Source organism: Somniosus microcephalus, chromosome 4 (assembly GCF_052327205.1).
Source record: "Somniosus microcephalus isolate GS21.2 chromosome 4, FLI_Smic_1.0, whole genome shotgun sequence".
Classification (NCBI taxonomy): Eukaryota; Metazoa; Chordata; class Chondrichthyes; order Squaliformes; family Somniosidae; genus Somniosus; species Somniosus microcephalus.
The window spans coordinates 140,559,402-140,580,545 of NC_140990.1; the positions used below are offsets into that span (position 1 = coordinate 140,559,402).

At 46.4% G+C, this 21,144-nt stretch overlaps 1 pseudogene; it reads left to right on the plus strand.

The window, feature by feature from the left end:
• Nucleotides 1–10,764: 10,764 nt before the first annotated feature.
• LOC147119850 (uncharacterized) lies at nucleotides 10,765–20,860 on the plus strand (annotated as a pseudogene).
• The last annotated feature ends 284 nt before the right edge of the window (nucleotides 20,861–21,144 follow it).

The window sequence follows — 21,144 nt, forward strand, 5'->3', positions numbered from 1 at the left end:
TTAATCCAGTTTAATGACACAGGTTGAAACTACAAGAGAGCAAGAAATTACAATATCAAATAAGGCCGATTGGTCTTACAATCACGATCTGAATACACAAAATAAACCTAGGATAGTAGAACGAAACGTTACCACTATAACTCAACGGTTCTATTACAATTTGCGGTAAATCTGATACAACAATCAAAGGTCTAACACATGAATGCCAGGAGAAAGACTAATAGCCAGCCACATGGAAACTCCACAAAGTGCAATATTTTAACTCATCTGGCCACAAATATCAAGAAATGGTGACATAGATCAAACATAAAGACATCAGAAAAAAGGCTACTTACAGACAATGACAGTCAAAGGGGGAAACTAAGAAGGATGGCATTAGATACTGTATACATCACCAGCCATGAATTGTGGGCTCCCTCGTGGTTGTGCTTTACTATCGCTTTCTCATCATGTCACATGGCATAAATCAACAATAAGGAGGTAAGTAGTAAAACCACTAGGGGGAGACAAAACACAATACTAAAAGTCTCATAGGGGACATAACACAGGGTCTAGTGTAATATAAACAGAGAGAGGGTATAGTGTAATATAAACAGAGACAGGGTCTAGTGTAATATAAGCAAAGACAGGGTCTAGTGTAATATAAACAGAAACAGGGTCTACTGTAATATAAACAGAGACAGGGTCTAGTGTAATATAAACCAAGACAGGGTCTAGTGTAATATAAACAGAAACAGGGTCTAGTGTAATATAAACAGAGACAGGGTCTAGTGTAATATAAACAGAAACAGGGTCTGGTGTAATATAAACAGAGACAGGGTCTAGTTTAATATAAACAGAGACAGGGTCTAGTTTAATATAAACAGAGACAGGGTCTGGTGTAATCTAAACTGAGACAGGGTCTAGTGTAATATAAACAGAGACAGGGTCTGGTGTAATATAAACAGAGACAGGGCCTAATGTAATATAAACAGAGACAGGGTCTAGTGTAATATAAACAGAGACAGGGTCTAGTATAATATAAACAGAGACAGGGCCTAATGTAATATAAACAGAGACAGGGTCCAGTGTAATATAAACAGAGACAGGATCCAGTGTAATATAAACAGAGACAGGGTCTAGTACAATATAAACAGAGACAGGGCCTAGTGTAATATAAACAGAGACATGGTCTAGTGTAATATAAACGGAGATGGGGCAGTGTAATAGAAATGGAGACATGGTCTAGTGTAATATAAACATAGAAAAAAAATAGAAACTTAGAAAAATCGGAGTAGGAACAGGCCATTCGGCCCTTCGAGCCTGCTCCGCCATTCAATATGATCATGGCTGATCCTCTATCTCAATACCATATTCGCGCTCTCTCCCCGTACCCCTTGATGCCTTTTGTGTATCGAAATCTATCTATCTCCTTATATATGTTCAGTGACTTGGCCTCCACAGCCTTCTGTGGCAGAGAATTCCACAGGTTCAGTACCCTCTGAGTGAAGAAATGTCTCCTTATCTCAATCCTAAATGTCCTACCCAGTATCCTGAGACTGTGACTCCTCGTTCTAGAACTCCCAGCCAAGTGAAACATCCTCCCTGCATCTAGTCTGTCTAACCCTGTCAGAATTTTATACGTTTAAATGAGATCCCCTCTCATGCTTCTAAACTCTAGTGAATACAGGCCTAGTCGACCCAATCTCTCCTCATATGACAGTCCTGCCATCTCAGGATTCAGTCTGGTGAACCTTCGCTGCACTCCCTCTGTTTCAAGTATATCCTTTCTTAGGTAAGGAGAACAAAACTGCACACAGTACTCCAGGTGTGGTCTCTCCAAGGCCCTGTTTAACTGTAGTAAGACATCCTTGCTCCTGTACTCAAATCCTCTTGCAACGAAGGCCAACATACCATTTGACTTCCTAACTGCTTGCTGCACCTGCATGTTTGCTTTCAGTGACTAGTGTACAAGGACAACAAGGTCCCTCTGTACATCAATATTTCCCAATATATCGCCATTTAAATAAAAAATTGTTTATTCCCCGTCACCCCAGGAGAATCCGGGGAAAGGAGGGAGAGGAGCCCAGCTTGCAGGCGCAGTGCCGCCTGTGGGTGGAGCATGAGCAGTGTCACTGTGATCCGGTACCGGGCGCGAGCTGGTGGCAGTCTTGCGCCGATTATGGATCAGCGGGCTGCAGGGAGGTAACATACATGGCGGGTGGGCTTCATGAACACCTAGTGTGGGCCGCAAGTCCCGAATGAGAACCTACAGGTTCCGCGTTTCCAGCCAGAGTCAGCACCTTCAGGGGAGGAGAGGGAGGGGAACCAGTGTTTGTAGAACTGAACCCAGCCAGAGTCAGCACCTTCAGGGGAGGAGAGGGAGGGGAACCAGTGAGTGTAGAACTGAACCCAGCCAGAGTCAGCACCTCCAGGGGAGGAGAGGGAGGGGAACCACTGAGTGTACAACTGAACCCAGCCAGAGTCAGCACCTTCAGGGGAGGAGAGGGAGGGGAACCCGCGAGTGTAGAACTGAACCCAGCCAGAGTCAGCACCTTCAGGGGAGGAGAGGGAGGGGATCCAGTGAATGTAGAATTGAACCCAGCCAGAGTCAGTACCTTCAGGGGAGGAGAGGGAGGGGAACCAGTGAGTATAGAACTGAACCCAGCCAGAGTCAGCACCTTCAGGGGAGGAGAGTGAGGGGAACCAGTGAGTGTAGAACTGAACCCAGCCAGAGTCAGCACCTTCAGAGGAGGAGAGGGAGGGGAACCAGTGAGTGTAGAACTGAACCCAGCCAGAGTCAGCACCTTCAGGGGAGGAGAGGGAGGGGAACCAGTGAGTGTAGAACTGAACCCAGTCAGAGTCAGCACCTTCAGGGGAGGAGAGGGAGGGGAACCAGTGAGTGTAGAACTGAACCCAGCCAGAGTCAGCACCTTCAGGGGAGGTGAGGGAGGGGAACCAGTGAGTGCAGAACTGAACCCAGCCAGAGTCAGCACCTTCAGGGGAGGAGAGGGAGGGGAACCAGTGAGTGTAGAACTGAACCCGGTCAGAGTCAGCACCTTCAGGGGAGGAGAGGGCGGGGAACCAGTGAGTGTAGAACTGAACCCAGCCAGGGTCAGCATCTTCAGCGGAGGAGACGGAGGGGAACCAGTGAGTGTAGAACTGAACCCAGCCAGAGTTAGCACCTTCAGGGGAGGAGAGGGAGGGGAACCAGTGAGTGTAGAACTGATACGATAGGAAAATACAGCGGATTCAGGAAATCCGAAATAACAACAGAAAACGCTGGAAAAACTCAGCAGGCCAGGCAACATCCATGGAGAGAGAAACAGAGTTAACGTTTCAGGTCAAAACCCTTCTTCAAAACTGATAAAAAAGCAGGAAATGAAACAGATTAAAAGGCCAGTTTGGGGGCTGGGAATTGGAGGAGGGGATGAATGAACAAAAGGGAAAGTCTGAGAGGTGAAGAGACATTAAGAGATATTCAAGACGAGACGAGATGGTAATAGGACAGGTAAAGAGACAAAAGATGGCTCTAGATGAAGTGTGAAATGCGCTGGCAGAATGAAAGACAGCTGCCATGTGGGAGAGAAAAAGAAGGAAAAGGCACAAACCAAAGATGTGGATAAAAAATATATAAAAATATAATAGGGGCCGAGGTTATGATCTGAAATTGTTGAACTCGATATTGAGTCTGGAAGGCTGTAAAGTGCCTAATCGGAAGATGAGGTGCTGTTCCTCGAGCTTACAAGAGCCCGAGTACGGTGAGGTCTGAGTGGGAATGGAGCGGTGAATTGAAATGACAGGCAACCGGACGCTCGTGGTCATCCTTACGGACTGAACGGAGGTGTTCCGCAAAGCAGTCACCCAATCTGCGTTTGTTCTCACCAATGTAGAGGAGACCGCATCGTGAGCAGCGAATACAGTATACTAGATTGCAAGAAGTACAAGTAAATTGCTATTTCACCTGGAAGGGGTGTTTGGGGCCCTGGACAGTGGGAAGGGGGGAGGTATAAGGGCAGGTGTTGCATCTCCTGCACTTGCAGGAAGGTGCCGGGCGAAGGGAAAGGGGTGCTGGGGGTGATAGAGGAGTGGACTGGGGTGTCTCGGAGGGAGCGGTCCCTACAGAATGCTGAAAGGGGAGGGGAAGATGCATTTGGTGGTGGGATCACGTTGGACGTGGCGGAAATGGCGGCGTATGATCTGTTGAATGTGGAGGCTTTTGGGGTGAAAGGTGAGGACAAGGGGAACGCTATCGTCGTTCTGGGAGGGAGGGGCAGGGGTGAGAGCAGAAGTACGGGACATAGAATGGACACGGTCGAGGGCCGTGTCAACCACAATAGAGGGGAATCCTCGGTTGAGGAAAAAGGAAGACATGTCGGAGCAGATGCAGCGGAGATGGAGAAACTGGGAGAACGGAATCGAGTCCTTACAGGAGGCAGGGTGGGAGGAAGTGTAGTCCAGGTAGTTGTGAGAGTCAGAGGTCTTGTAGTGAATGTTCGTCAATAACCTATCCCCAGAGATGGAGACGGAGAAGCCGAGGAAGGGAAGGGAAGAGTCGGAGATGGACCATGTGAAGGTGAGGGAAGGGTGTAAATTGGAGGCAAAGTGAAAGAAATTGTCTACTTCAGGGCGAGAGCAGGAAACGGCACTGATACTGAACCCAGCCAGAGTCAGCACCTTCAGGGGAGGAGAGGGAGGGGAACCAGTGAATGTAGATCTGAACCCAGCCAGAGTCAGCACCTTCAGGGGAGGAGAGGGAGGGGAACCAGTGAGTGTAGAACTGAACCCAGCCAGAGTCAGCACCTTCAGGGGAGGAGAAACAGTGAATGTAGAACTAAACCCAGCCAGAGTCAGCACCATCAGGGGAGGAGAGGGAGGGGAAGCAGTTGTTGTGTCCGTGTGTTAATAAAGACACTGAAGACAGGAGTTGGTTTCACAGGTGTTTACTGAACAAAGTCTGGAGGGGAACTAACTGATACAACACAATATACAGGCTTATATAGCCCGAGTGGCCATTACCGGCATTACAGTACACAGGGAGCTCTTAAAGGCACATACACTACAATTCCTCCCCTTTTAGCCAAACAGTACATAATATTTTAAGTAATCATGAATTACATGTTACAAGAAAAATAATCTACACATTGCTGCAGTTAATCAATTATAAGTCAGTCTCTCTGGAGGTTTCCTGACTCGGTCCGGATAATGCCTCGGTGGTGTAGTAGTTTCTGGTAGTGTAGTAGGTCCTTTTGGCAAGGCTGATTCGGCTCGAATGCCAGTGTCGGGTTCATCGGGTTCCAGTATCACCGGATCGGAGGTAGATACTATGGGTATCTCTACTTCCTCATTAGGCGTATAGAGTTGTGGTGTAGGTTGTCCCTTTTCAGATGACTCTATGATTTGGTCAGCATGGCACCTTATTATGCTTTCTCCAATGTCCACGGTATACATCAGCGGTCCTAGTCATGTGCAGATAGTTCCAGGCTACCATTTCTCAGTACGGTAGTCCCGGGCCAAAACTTGTTGACCTATCTGGAAGGTTCTAGTTGGCCTTTCATTCATGCCTTGAAATTGCCGGTTCTCCACGTCACTTCTGATGTTTGGCTTGATCAAATCCAGCCGGCACCTTAGGCTTCTATTGAAGAACATCATGGCGGGAGTTTGGTTTGTAACCATATGTGTTGCATTCCTGTATGCAAACAAGAAGTTATCCACCTTATGCTGAAGTTTTATGTCTTCATTACTCATGGCCTTTATGGCCTTCTTGAAGGTTTGGACAAACCTTTCAGCCAATCCATTGGTGGCGGGATGGTATGGGGCCGACGTGTATTGTTTAACCCCATTGTTTTTTAAGAACTTCCTGAATTCTTCGGACACAAATTGCGGTCCATTATCAGAACAGATCTGTTCAGGCAGCCCATTCCTGGCAAATATGGTCCTTGATACTGTGATGGTTTTTTCCGTGGTGGTGGAGGACATCTTTATTACCTCGGCCACTTGGAGTGTGCATCAACCGCGATTAAGAACATTGAGTCCATAAATGGACCAGCAAAGTCGATGTGTACCCTTTGCCATGGAGATGAGGGCCACTCCTATGGATGTAGAGGGGCTTGTGGTGGAGCGTTTTGGACCTTCTGGCATCCTAGGCAGCTCTTGGTCATTTCTTCGATTTCTCCATCGATACCTGGCCACCATACAAACGCCCTGGCTAGGTTCTTCATTTTCACTCCACCCAGATGCCCCTCATGAAGCTCCTTTAGAACTTTATCCTGGAGTTTGGGTGGAAGCACCACTCTGGATCCACACATCAAGGTTCCTCGGCACACTGACAGCTGTTCTCTTCTTTGCGAGAATGCTGGCAACAGTGGTTCGCCATGTGCTGGCCATCCCTTCACTGTTAAATCGTAGTCTCGTGAGAGAATCCGGTCATTTCTAGTTTCCCTTTCAATGGCAGAATTTGTTACTGGTAGACATTTGACTATGGTAGAGTGGAAAATCTCCACTGGGTCTACGGTAGGTGCCTCTTCTACCGTTGGCAATGGTAGGCGCGATAAACCGACAGCATTTCCATGCTGTTTTGATCCTTTGTATTCTATGTTATATTGGTGTGCCCCTAGAAAAAGGGACCACCTCTGTAGCCTTTGCGCTGTCATAATGGGAACACCCTTTTTAGGGTTGAATATGGAGATGAGGGGTTGATGGTCAGTCAACAAGGTAAATTTTTGTCCGTGTAGGTAATGGTTGAATTTCTTCACTCCCAATACCTGGCTGAGTGCTTCCCTGTCGATTTGGGCATAGTTATGCTCAGCTGAGTTCAATGAGCATGACGCAAAAGCTATCGGCCGTTCCGAGCCATCAGGGAATTTATGCGATAATACCGCTCCTACGCCGTAAGGGGATGCATCGCACGCCAGTCTGATTGGCAGTGATGGGTTGTAATGAGCCAAAACTTCTTTGGATGTGATTAAGTCTTTGCATTTATGGAAGGCACGTTTACAGTCTTCGCTCCATTTCCAAATTACTCCTGTTTGTAGCAGTTCATTAAGAGGGTGCAGAAGAGTTGATAAGTTCGGTAAAAATTTATGATAGTAATTTATTAATCCCAGGAACGACCTTAATTGTGAAACATTTTCAGGTGCAGGGGCTTTTATGACCGCTTCAATTTTTTCAGGTGACTTATGCAACCCTTCCTTATTAATAATGTGGCCACAACATGATATTTGATTCTGGAAAAATTCGCACTTGGGGCGATTTGCTCATAGGCCCCGTTCTCTCAGCCTAGTGAGCACCTGCTCCAAATTGGCACGGTGCTCGTTGTCGTTCTCTCCTGTTACAAGGATGTCGTCTAGGTAGCATTGAGTCCCCGGAATCCCTTGGAGGACTTGCTCCATAGCTCTTTGCCAGATAGCTGGAGCGGATGCTACTCCGAAAACCAGTCGATTGTACTGGTACATGCCTTTGTGTGTATTTATCGTGAGATACTTTTTAGAGGCCTCTTCAACCTCCATCTGTAGATATGCCTGTGCCAAGTCAATTTTGGTGAAACGTTTCCCTCCGGATAGTGAGGCAAAAATATCTTCTATCCTCGGAAGAGGATACTGTACCGTGTGAAGGATCGGGTTTACAGTCACCTTGAAGTCTCCACAGATGCGAATTTTTCTCTGTTCTTCAGATTAATCATTATTCAACGTATTCATCATGACTGGGACGATGGGTGTTGCCCACTCGCTCCAATCTATTTTGGATAATACGCCTGCCTTTTCCAAATTCTCCAGCTCTGCCTCGACTGCTGGACGAATTGCGTATGGCACCGGTCTTGCCTTAAAAAACTTCGGAATTGCCACATCTTCCACTTTTATTGAGGCGGTGATGCCTTTCAAGGTTCCTAGTTTCTCTTGAAACACTTCTTTGGCATTGGCCAAGATGTCTTTTAATCGTTCAGGTATGACGTCATCATCATTTTTTTCCTTACTGGTCACTGTCAGTGCCTGAATGGAGTGCTAGTCTAAACGTATTTTCCTGATCCATTCACGTCCCAACAGCGGTGGACCACCATCTTGTAGAACGTATAAATACAACTTTTGTATTTCCTTGCTGTTGTATACAACAGGCACCCTTATTTTTCCTTTGGGGTATACTTTCTGCCCCGTATATGTTTTCAAGATAATGGATGTGTCTTTTAAAGGTATATGCGGAAATAGCCACTCATAATCCCGTCGATTTATGACGGTCAGAGCTGATCCTGTATCTCCTGCTATCGTGAGGGTAACCCAAATGGTCTGGTAATCTTCTTTGGCAATTACATTATGTAATTTGAGACAGCTTAGTCTCTTGTTTTCGGAGTCGCTATCGCTCTTCTGGTCTTCGGAGCTACTGTCCGTCATCATTTGTACCTTTCTGTACTTTTCTTTATTGATTTTTTTTTCTTGTCCGTGGATATTTTTGTCCAGATCGGCATACCCGTGCAATGTGTCCAATCTTTCCGCATTGCCTGCATGCTTTGTCCTTGAACCAGCAGTCCCTCTGGTCATGGGTGGATCTGCCGCAGCGATAACATCTCTCAAAATGCTGTGTCATTTCATGGGTGCCGAAGTCCTATGTTTTTTGTTTTATCTCTGCAGCTCCTCCTGCGGCTGCTTTGTATGATACAGCCATACTGAAAGCCTTGTCCAGTGTTAAATCTTTCTCAGAAAGCAGCCTTTTCTGTGTTCCTTCACTTAGGAGACCACAGACGAATTTGTCTCGAAGATAATCTGCTAGTCCTGCCCCGAATTGGCAGTGCTTTGATAGCTTTCTTAATTCAGTGAGGTAATCAGCATTACTTTCATTCTTGTGTTGATTCCTCTTGAAGAATTTGAATCGTTCCACTATCAGCAGCGGTGTTGGGTTTAAGTGCTCCTGTAGGGTATCAACAATTTCTTTAAAATTCTTGTCCTTTGGTTTGGCTGGAGTGATTAAGTTTCGTAACAACCCGTATGTCTTTGCACCCATTAGATTTAGAAGTACTGACGCTTTTTTATCATTTTCTATTCCATTTGCAGTGCAATATACCTCCACTCTTTCCACATATGTGGTCCAATCCTCTATATCGTTATCAAAAGCATCAATATTGCCAGCCTTAGGCATCCTGGAAAAAAAATGGCGCTTCCCGCGCTTTTCTTTCTTTTCTGCAGAAAAGATATGGTGCTTCCTGTGCTTCCCTGCCGCTGCTGCCGATGACAATGCTGTTTTCCGCGGTTTTTAAAAAAAAAATTATTTACAGGTGGAGACTCGTTCCCGCCGGACTCTCTCTGCTAGGTCTGAACGCCGACCTGATTGCAGCGCCGGCCATCTCCTGAGTGCTCCCTCCCCATCTGTTACTGCTTGCCTCCACCTTCGCTGCTTGGCCTCGCTGCAGAGCCAGCCGCTGGAGCCCCAGCCCAATGCCCAGGAAGGATTATTGCAGTACCTGCCACCAACTCGGCTAGCTGGTGAAACCACAGCTTTTTCTTTTTCTTGCTTCGATTTTGGACGTCAGAGGAATCGATGTCCTTGTGGTGCTGCCGAATTTCAGGTAAGTCTGTTTCCAATTCATCGCCACTGTTGTGTCCGTGTGTTAATAGAGACACTGAAGACAGGAGTTGGTTTCACAGGTGTTTACTGAACAAAGTCTGGAGGGGAACTAACTGATACAACACAATATACAGGCTTATATAGCCTGAGTGGCCATTACCGGCATTACAGTACACAGGGGGCTCTTAAAGGCACATACACTACACCAGTGAGTGTAGATCTGAACCCAGCCAGAGTCAGCACCTTCAGGGGAACAGAAACAGTGAATGTAGAACTGAACCCAGCCAGAGTCAGCACCATCAGGGGAGGAGAGGGAGGGGAACCAGTGAGTGTAGAACTGAACCTAGCCAGAGTCAGCACCTTCAGGGGAGGAGAGGCAGGGGAACCAGTGAGTGTGGAACTGAACCCAGCCTGAGTCAGCACCATCAGGGGAGGAGAACCAGTGAGTGTGGTACTGAACCCATCCAGAGTCAGCACCTTCAGGGGAGGAGAGGGAGGAGAACCACTGAGTGTGGAACTGAACCTAGCCAGAGTCAGCACATTCAGGGGAGGAGAGGTAGGTACCAGTGTGTGTAGAAATGAACCCAGCCAGAGATGGTTGTGAAAACAGGGAGAGGAGGAAAAACTGTCTTGAGACGTGTGATGTGTTTCGATTTTAACACAGGGAGGAGGGACAATGTGTGGGACAGGAATTTACAGCTTTGGAGGTACAAGAGAGGAAGGAATGTTCAGTAGAAACTAGAAATGTCTGTTCTGAATTTCTGTCCTGTACTTACAGTGATGAGTTTTGCATACTCCTTTTACAGGGTATTGGAAGGGGAGGATTTGCAGATGGGAAACTCAAACCAAACATCACGTCAAGGTCTGACAGAGTCACTCGATTCATCAGGACCTGAATATCATCAGCCTTTGAATGTGGAAGGAGAATTGTTTGTCTGTTCTGTCTGAGAGAAAAGATTTCAAACATCAGCGTGACTGGAAAAGCACCGAGACACACACACTTGAGTGAGAGTGCTCCAGTGCACTTACTGTGAAAAGAGCTTTAACCAGTTACACAGCCTGAAAAATCATTACACAATTCACAGCGGGGAGAAACCATGCACATGTTCTGTGTTTGGACGAGGCATCAACTAATCATCCAACCTGGAGAGACACAAGGACACCCGCACCACGGAAAAACTGGGGAAATGTGGGGACAGTGGGAAGGAATTAAATTCCCAATCTGAGCTGGATATGCATCATCGCACTCACACCAGGGAGAGGCCGTTCATCTGCTCTGTGTGTGGGAAGAGATTCACTCAGCCAAACCAACTGCTGAAACACCAGCGAGTTCACTCTGGGGAGCAGCCGCTCAGCTGCTCTGAGTGTGGAAGGAGATTCATTCAGTCATACAACCTGCTGAAACACCAGCGAGTTCACACTGGGGAGAGTCTGTTCACCTGCACTGAGTGTGGGAAGGGATTCAATCAGTCATACAACCTGCTGAAACACCAGCGAGTTCACACTGGGGCGAGACCTTTCACCTGCCCCGTGTGTATGAAGGGATTCACTCAGTCATCCGATCTGCTGATACACCAGCGAATTCACTCTGGAGAGAAGCCGTTCACCTGCTCTGAGTGTGGGAAGGGATTCACTCAGATATCCAACCTGTTGACACACCAGCGAGTTCACACTGGGGAGAGACCGTTCACCTGCTCTGAGTGTGGGAAGGGATTCACTCGGTCATCCACGCTGCTGAAACACCAGCGAGTTCACAAGTGACTGCAGGGGTTGGATTCTGCTGTTATTGCTGCTGTTAAGCACACCCTGACTTAATTTAATGTTCATTCTGACATTTGGGGTTTATTTCTGCTGATGTTAATAATCCCTATAACTGGGCTGGAGTTTAATATTTTGATTTTTCAAATAACACAGTTTGTCGATATTTGATGTCTCCAAGATAAGAGACCAATTGATCTCCTGTTACCGACTGCTCCATTTTTGGTCCTTTTCTGCTTTCTAACTCAAGATTATTTCAGTTCTCGTACTTTTGGTTACTCTCATGGACAAGTCCCAGCTCCCCATACCTTCCAGAGTGCCTCTCCTAGCCTTGATATCCAGGGAAGGTCTCGGTAACATACCCGGGATCAGTAAACACAAAACCCAGTCTGTTAATCACTTTCAGCTACTGGACTTAGCGTGTGTCCCACAGCATCTCTCTCACCTTCGGTGTGTGAATAGGGCATCACGCCTGCAAACCTGCTTTCAATTTAAATTTGAATCCACTCAGCAAGTGTATTTTAAAAAATACATACAAGTAAACTGTCGAAATCTCGACTCCAAGTAAGACTCTGAAACAATAAGTACCGTCAGGTAAACAGAGCTTTATTTTACTTGTATACAAGGGGCGAGCATTCAGACAAGCAGCTGAAATAACTGTTGGATCCGTGATTCAGAGGATATGCTGTTATTAAATAATCACACGGATGCTGTGCATTAACAATAAACAGCTCTTTACTGGAGGAGGGTAGTCTCAAGACTGGGGGTACAGAGGCATGCGCAAAGCTTATATACCGGTGTGGTCACTGCCAGTACTACAGTATACAGGAGCTGTAAAAGTAGTTCTGACTTAAAGGCACATACACTACAATTCCTCCCCTTTTAGATTAGTAGTACCCCTAATATTCAAATAACAATTAACATTTCAACATGTACATTAAACAACAAAAGTCCATTTATTGATTCAGTCTTGGGACTAGGGACAGGGTCACTGGCAAGGCTTGGAAGCTAAGCAGAGCCAGGCCTGGTTAGTACCTGGAGGGGTGACCATCAAGGATAGACCAGGTGCAGAAGGTCACGGAAGAAGCCCCGAAAAGGGGCGGTTGGTCAGAAGGAGGAGCGGCTGGTGAGCAGGCCTGGGCGTTGGGCTGAAGATTGTCAGACAGGAGGAATGGTGGAAATGGAATGGCGGCGTGCACTGACACAGCGGCTTTGCTTCTCCCAGTCATGGGAGCTTGCAAGATCACATTTCATTGTTCATGTACTTGGGCAATGACAATAAAGTTGAATTATTATTTGGGGCGGCTTCCTGACCCTTTCGGGATAGCGCCTTTCCGGAGGTTCTTGTTCTTGGTGCAGAGGCGATTCTGACCCCTTTTCATCGGGTTCCACTGCTACTGGGTCTGAAGTAGATGCTACCGGTATGTCGGGTTCAGCCCCAGGTACTTGAGACATGGGGTTGACGCATTCTTGTGACACTAAGATCTGATCGACGTGGCGTCTCACAATGTTCTCCCCGACATCCACTGTGTACATTAATGGCCCCTGCCTTGTACATATCATTCTGGGTTGCCATTTCTCTGTTCGATAGTCACGGGCCAAGACTGGTTGCCCTACATTGAAGCTCCTTGTCGGCTTCTCATTGATGTGCTGGAATTGTTTGTCCTCAACATTTCTTCACACATTTGGTCTGAGCAAGTCCAGATGAGATCTCAACCTTCGGTTAAAGAACATCATGGCCGGGGTCTGGTTGGTAACTGCATGTGTCGCGTTTCGGTAGGCTAATAAGAAATTGTCCATCTTATGCTATAGTGGAATTTCATCATCGCACATGGCCTTTATCGCCTTCTTAAAGGTTTGTACAAACCTCTCAGCCAATCCATTTGTGGCTGGATGATACGGGGCGGATGTGTAATGCCTTACCCCATTCCTTCTCATAAATTTTTGGAACTCGTCGGACACAAACTGTGGTCCTTTATCAGAGCAAATCTGCTCTGGCAACCCGTTTCTGGCAAATATGGTCCGTAGGACTGCAATCGTTTTCTCTGTAGTGGTTGAAGACATTTTTATCACCTCAGGCCACTTTGAATGAGCATCCACTGCTATTAAGAACATTGAGTCCATGAATGGACCAGTGAAATCAATATGCACCCGTTGCCATGGAGAGGAGGGCCAGCCCCATGGGTTTAGAGGGGCATGTGGTGGTGCATTTTGGACCTTCTGGCATCCTAAGCAGCTCTTAGTTAGGTCTTCGATTTGTTGATCGATTCCCGGCCACCACACATAAGGCTTTTCATTTTCACTCCCCCCAGATGAACTTCATGTAGCTCATTTAGAACTCTCTCCCTTAACTTGGGTGGAATCACCACTCTGGATCCACACATCACTGTCCCCTGGCAAACTGACAGCTGTTCTCTTCTGGATGAGAATGCTGGCAACAGTGAGTCGCCATGTGTTGGCCATCCCCTTACCGTCAATTCATATACCTGCGACAGCGTCGGATCATTGCGGGTCTCCTTCTCTATATCCACGTTTGTTACTGGCAATCGTTAAATTATTGATGAATAAAGTATCTCGATAGTGTCCACTGCTGGTGCTTCCTCCACAGTAGGCAGTGGCAGGCGCGATAGCCCATCAGCGTTCCCATGCTGTTTCATGCCTTTATATTCTATTTCATATTGATTCACCCCTAGAAACAGGGACCACCTTTGTAACTGCTGTGCAGTCATCACTGGAACACCCTTCTTAGGATTAAAGATGGAGACAAGTGGTTGGTGGTCCGTCAGCAAGGTGAACTTCTGCCCATACAGATAGTGGTTGAATTTTTTTACTCCCCATACTAGGCTGAGGGCCTCTCTGTCAATCTGGGCGTAGTTGCGCTCGGCTGAGGTTAGTAACCGAGACGCAAAGGCTACTGACCTCTCCAACCCGTCTGGGAATTTGTGCGACAGCACCGCTCCAATACCATAGGGTGATGCATCACATGCCAAACGAATTGGTAGTGCTGGGTTGAAATGGGCCAACACCTCTTTTGATGTGATCAATTCTTTACACTTCTGGAAAGCTCGTCTACATTCGTCATCCCACTTCCATGGTACCCCTGTTTGCAGTAGGGTGTTCAGTGGGTGTAATACCATAGACAAATTTGGTAAGAACTTGTGGTAGTAGTTTACCAGCCCGAGGAACGACCTCAGTTGTGACACATTTTCCGGTGCTGGAGCCTTGACTACTGCCTCAATCTTGTCAGGGGACTGATGTAACCCCTCTTCATCGATGATGTGGCCACAATACGAGATCTGTTTCTGGAAAAACTCGCACTTTTGGCGATTAGCTCATAGCCCATACTCCTTTAATCTGGTGAGCACCTTCTCCAAGTTGGCGAGGTGATCACCGTCATTTTCGCCCGTGACCAAGATGTCGTCCAAATAACACTGGGTCCCTGGAATCCCTTGCAGGACTTGATCCATTGCCCTTTGCCAAATAACCGGAGCTGATGCTACTCCAAACACCAGCCGGTTGTATTGATAGAGACCTTTATGAGTGTTGATCGTAAGTTGTTGTTTCGAAGCTTCTTCTACCTCCATTTGCAAGTACGCCTGGGCTAGATCAATTTTGGTGAAGCGTTTACATCCAGATAGTGAGGTGAAAATATCCTCAATTCGTGGAAGCGGATATTGTACCGTGTGAAGGACTGGGTTCACTGTTACCTTAAAATCCCCACAGATGTGGACCTTCTTTGGTTCCCCAGGCGTATTACTCAACGGCCTCTTCATTACAGGAACGATGGGTGTAGCCCACTCGCTCCAGTCCACTTTGGACAGTACTCCTGAACGTTCCAACCCTTCCAGCTCTGCTTCAACAGCTGGTCTGATCGCATAAGGCACTGGTCTGGCCTTCAGAAACTTTGGGCTTGCATTTTCCTCTATTTTAATCGTTGCTGTTATTCCTTTTAGTGTTCCTAGTCCCTCCTGGAACACTTCCTTTGCGTCAGTTAGCATTTTTGACAGTCGTCCAGATGTGACGCCGTCATCCTTTTTGGCCTCAACCTTCAGTGCCTGTATGGAATGCCAATCTCATTGTATCTTCCGGATCCATTCACGTCCTAGCAGTGGTAGTCCTCCATCTGGCAATACATATATATCCATTTTAGGTATTTCCTGGCCTTTATATGTCACTTTCACCCTTATTTTTCCTTTGGGGTAGACTTTTTGCCCCGTATACGTCTTCAAGACAATCTCTGTAGCTTTCAAGGGTATGTGTGAAAATAGCCGCTTGTAGTCTCATTGATTTATGACTGTTAGAGCTGACCCTGTGTCCAATTCCATTTTCACTTGGACTCCGTCTACCTTGAGTGTAACCCTGATAGTCTGGTGATCCTCTATTTCAGTTACCCTATGTAGTTTCAGACAACCCAGCTCCTTGCTTCCGGAGTCTGTGTCACTTTTCTGTTCGTCTGAACCACTGTCCATCACCTGGAGTACCTTTTTGTACTTCTCCTGTGGAGATTTCTTACTGTTGGTTTTCTTCCGAGACCTGCAGACTCTTGCTATGTGTCCTGCTTTCCCACACTGTCTGCACGCTTGGTCCTTGAACCAACAATCTTTCTGGTCATGTGTTGTTCTGCCGCAGCGATAGCACTTCCCTGTTCCATAGGACATTTCATTGGTGCCATATTCTTGCGGTCTCCGTTGTATCTCTGCAGCGCCCCTTGCGGCTGCTTCGTGTGATACTGCCATACTGAAAGCATTGTCCAGTGTAAGATCCTTTTCCGACAGAAGCCGTTTCTGGGTTCCTTCACTCTGTAGCCCACACAAACTTGTCCCTTAACGTATCTGCTAGTCCTGCTTCAAACTGGCAGTGTTTTGATAGCTTGCGCAGTTCCGTTAGGTACTCAGCATTGCTTTCGTCTTTGTGTTGGTTCCTTTTATGGAACTTAAATCGTTCTGCTATCAGCAGCGGTGTGGGGTTTAAGTGGTCCTGTAGGATTTCTACTAGGCTTTCAAAATTCTTGTTTACCGGCTTCTCTGGGTTATTAGATTTCGCAGTAACCCATAAGTTTTTGCACCCATGCAATTTAACAGAACGAGTGCTTTATTAGCATCTGGCACTTCATTCGCCCTGCAGTACACCTCAATACGTTCCACATATGTTGCCCGTGCTTCCCCTTCTTCTCTGCTGGCACAAAATGGCATCTCCCGCGCTTTCCTTCCTTCCCGCGCTCGCCCTTCTTCTCTGCTGCGGCTTCTAAAAATGGCATCTCCCGCGCTCTTCCTTCTTCTCTGCGGCTCAATGGCGTCTCCCGCGCTCCCCTTTTTTCACCCCGCGGACCCTGTTCAGCCCGTGAGCCCTGGCTGTGCTCTGCGTGTTCTTCTTTTTATATTTTTCGACGCCGCTCCGTCTAGGACCCGGCTGTTTCTTTACCCTCTCTCTCTCCGGTTTGTTTTCTTTTTCTCGACGCCGCTCGGTGTTCAACCCCCGGCTGCGCCCTGCGCTCTTCGCCTTCTGTCTTACCCCATTGACGCTGCTCGGCTTTCTCTCTGCCATCGGTCGGCTCCAGCCGCCACTGCTCGGGAAGGGTCTGTGCTGGACAAGTCGTCAGTCTCTTGCTGCTCGTCGTGGCTGGGGAACCAAGCCCGGCTCTCCACAGCCTCCCCTGTGAAGTTCAATCTCTGCCTGACGGCTGGGCAGTTGCTCGTGATCGACGCCCGTGTTCCTGGCCTCGACCAATTTTTTTTTTTTATGTTGCAGGTAGATTCGAATCGACACTCGTCGCCACTGTTGGATCCGTGATTCAGAGGATATGCTGTTATTAAATAATCACACAGATGCTGTACATTAACAATAAACAGGTCTTTACTGGAGGATGGTAGTCTCAAGACTGGGGGTACAGAGGCATGCGCAAAGCTTATATACCGGTGTGGTCACTGCCGGTACTACAGTATACAGGAGCTGTAAAAGTAGTTCTGACTTAAATGCACATACACTACAATAACTACTCCGACCAAATACAGCTTTCAGCTCATATTTATACAGCGAAGAAAACAAGTTCCATATGATCATGTATAAAAGTTAGTCAGTCAACTCTGTACAAAGTTATTTCAGTATTCATGCAGATAAAAGGAAACAAGATTAACCTTTAACAGAATTTTTCATTCTTTGACCCGATATCATCACCTCTCAGTTTGCAAGCATACAAAATGTGGTGCAGTTACCCAATAGTTCTGCAGTGTATTGTTCTGGCAGTTTGTGATTAACTTATGCAAAAAGTCAGAAGATTACATTAATTACTGCTGACTCGACTTTAGTCCAGCGGCAATGATACAAAAATACATTAGATGTCAAGTATCCCATCATGCACTAGTAAGGGCAAAATCATATTTCCACATTCCCTCCTTTTGTCCTTATCAAGGACAACCTAGTCTAGCAAGATTGCTTTTAATCTTTCCTTCTCTTCATCAAATGGGTCCTTAACCTGTACCTGCTTCATTACTTTAACTGGTTCTGTATTCATGACCATCTGTCCTAATTGATTGCAACATTTCAGCAGTGCTAACATGATGCACAACAGAATCGCTGTTGCCACTATAATTATAAGACCGTGCATAAGGTATGTTCCCCAGGAACCTTTGAAGAGCCAATTCCACCAACTCTCTTCTGGTGTTTTATGCAATTTCTTAATTTCACTACGGATATGGTTGGCAAGGTTAGTTATGTTTTCAGAACTATCTGGAATGTAGGTGCAACACTCTGTACCTACTACTGTGCAGGTTCCTCCTTCATTGGCCAGTAAATAGTCAAGGGCCATTCTATTTTGTAAGGCCACTGTTCGTATGGCCACCATTTCTGCACTTATCTCTTCCAGGGCGTCCGTAGTGCCTTTTTCCACTTTTTCCAACACTGCCGCTACCCTCCTGATTTCTTTGATGGTGAGGCCAACTCCCATAGGAGGGAGTATGATCCCAAAATATCTCTGTACTTCGGTAATCTCTCGTTTCTCTCGGGTTTTAACCTCAGGGTGCTCCCCCAAGCTGGTTAAGTGGTGGATGTAAGGTACTACATACCCCAAGTAACAAGAGCCCACCCATTCTTCCGGCAGCCATGGATAGGCCTTATGACCGCAGGTAAAATATGTTCCATTATAGGCCGTATATAATTTCCGCTTGGTTATCAAATAATTAGGGCCTGACCAAGGTCCTCCACTGGTTTTATTACAAATCCCTGTGGTATTTGGTAATGCGGTGTCCTCCCAGTCCGGCCTGTGCCATGTTATATTGTACCTTAAAGTACAATAACTGTGGCCGACGCTTGGTCCTCTACTCTTACTCTTAACCAGGCACAATGAGCTTACTGGTCTCCCTATCCCAGATGTATCAGTGAGGACCAGGGAGGGGGGCTGTCTAGCATGGTCGTACTTAGGCTGATACCATCCTTTGAGGGTGTCCAAATCATACCCTGCCGAGGCCCAATGCCTCTGCCAGTCTTCATCTACTATAATCTTTCTGGGGCCATATAACTCATACCTGGTAATACTCCCATTTTGGCATAAAATCCATTCCATCGTCTCTGACTCATTGAAGGGGATAGACCTTAATGGAATTCCCCCTTTACTATGTATGGGAATATGGGCACAAACCCAACAACTAGAAGCATTTACTGTTGTTGCGTACGTGTATGCCATATACAAAAATGTATTTACATACAATTCGGGCATTGCAGGTATTATAAGTGTCCCAAGGAAACATAGCCCTAATGTCCAGTTCCATTTACTGATGGGGTTGGTGATTCCTTTTCCTTGTTTTCTGGAGCTCTTTTGCAGTGGGAGGCGTGGATCCATGTTGGTCTCTCTTTCACCTTTACAGCAGTATTAGTTGCTAGGAGTACTTGGTACAGACCTTCGAATCTGGGTTGGAGACCGTTCTTTCTCTTGAATACTTTCACGTATACATTGTCTCCTGGTTCTAGGTTATGGCACCTTCCTTCAGCTGGTTCAACCTGGGCTTGCTTGACCTGTTGGTGGAAACTGGAAATACACTTAGTTAATGCAATGCAATAATTCAACATATTTTCATCCATCTTGTGAATGTCCATCTGCTTGGCAGTGAAGGGTGCAGAAAATGGCAGTCTCTGAGGTCGTCCCATGACGACCTCATGTGGTGACAGTCCTGTTGTTCTGTTTGTTGCTGATCGTATTACCATCAATGCCAAGGGTAACAGTTCGACCCATTTAAGTCCCGTCTCGCTGCAGAGTTTGGAAAGTTTGTTTTTCAGCATACCATTATATCTTTCTACCAGTCCCGCTGACTGTGGATGATAGCTACAGTGGAAGTGTTGGTTGATCTGTAAAGCCTTACACATTTCTCACACAACTGTCCCAGTAAAATGTGATCCATTGTCACTTGAAAGTTGTGAAGGTATACCAAATCGTGGTACAATTTCTTTTAACAAACATTTTGCAATAGTTACTGCATCATTCTTTTTACATGGAAAGGCTTCACTCCATCGTGAAAACACATCTACAATAACTAATACATACTTAAATCCTAAACATACTGGTAATTCAATAAAATCCATCTGTAAATGTAAAAAGGGTCCTGTTGGATTTGGGTGGGAGGCAGCCTGTACCTTTTCTGTTTTACCTGGGTTCATTGTTTGGCAGGTAATGCATTGTTCACTAATTTGTTTTGTAATTGCCGAAATGCCTGGTGAATACCAAGTTTGTGTGATATAGTCTGCCATCCCCCCTTTGCCCGCATGTTTGAACACGTGGACACATCGGGCAATCCATGGGAGTATTGACTTGGGAGCCACCATGCGGCCGTCATGGTAGACCCATACTCCTTCAGGTGTTTAAAAACAAGAATCATTCGCCCAAGATAACACTTCGTCCGGACTGGCCTGTAATTGATAGGCCAAAACATCATCAATTGTGGGTGGGAGATTGTCTGGATCTTGATTTCTAAGAACATATGCAGACACTTGTGGCCCTGTATCAGATAGAGCAGCAGCCTTAGCTGCTCGATCCACTCTATCATTACCCAAAGAAGCTTGGTCTTGATTGCCTGTATGTGCTTTGCATTTAATAACAGCAATTTTTGTAGGACACTGGAGAGCCTTTAAAAGGTTATCAATTTGTTCATCATTTTTAACTGTAGATCCTGATGAAGTCAGGATTCCTCTAAGTTTCCAAATTTGACCATAATCATGAGTGACTCAAAATGCATACCGAGAATCAGTGTAAATATACTGGGGAGAGACCATTCACCTGCCCCGTGTGTGGGAAGGGATTCACTCAGTCATCCGATCTGCTGACACACCAGCGAATTCACTCTGGAGAGAAGCCGTTCACCTGCTCTGAGTGTGGGAAGGGATTCACTCAGACATCCTACCTGTTGACACACCAGCGAGTTCACACTGGGGAGAGGCCGTTCACCTGCTCTGAGTGTGGAAGGGATTCACTCGGTCATCCCACCTGTTGACACACCAGCGATTTCACACTGGGGAGAGACCGTTCACCTGCTCTGAGTGTGGGAAGGGATTCACTCGGTCATCCACGCTGCTGAAACACCAGTGAGTTCACAAGTGACTACAGGGGTTGGATTCTGCTGTTATTGCTGCTGTTAAGCACACCCTGGCTTAATTTAATGTTCATTCTGACATTTGGGGTTTATTTCTGCTGATGTTAATAATCCCTATAACTGGGCTGGAGTTTAATATTTTGATTTTTCAAATAACACAGTTTGTCGATATTTGATGTCTCCGAGATAAGAGGAGACCAACTGATGTCCTGTTACTGACTGATCCATTTTTGGGCCTTTTCTGCTTTCTAACTCGAGATTATTTCAGTTCTCGTACCTT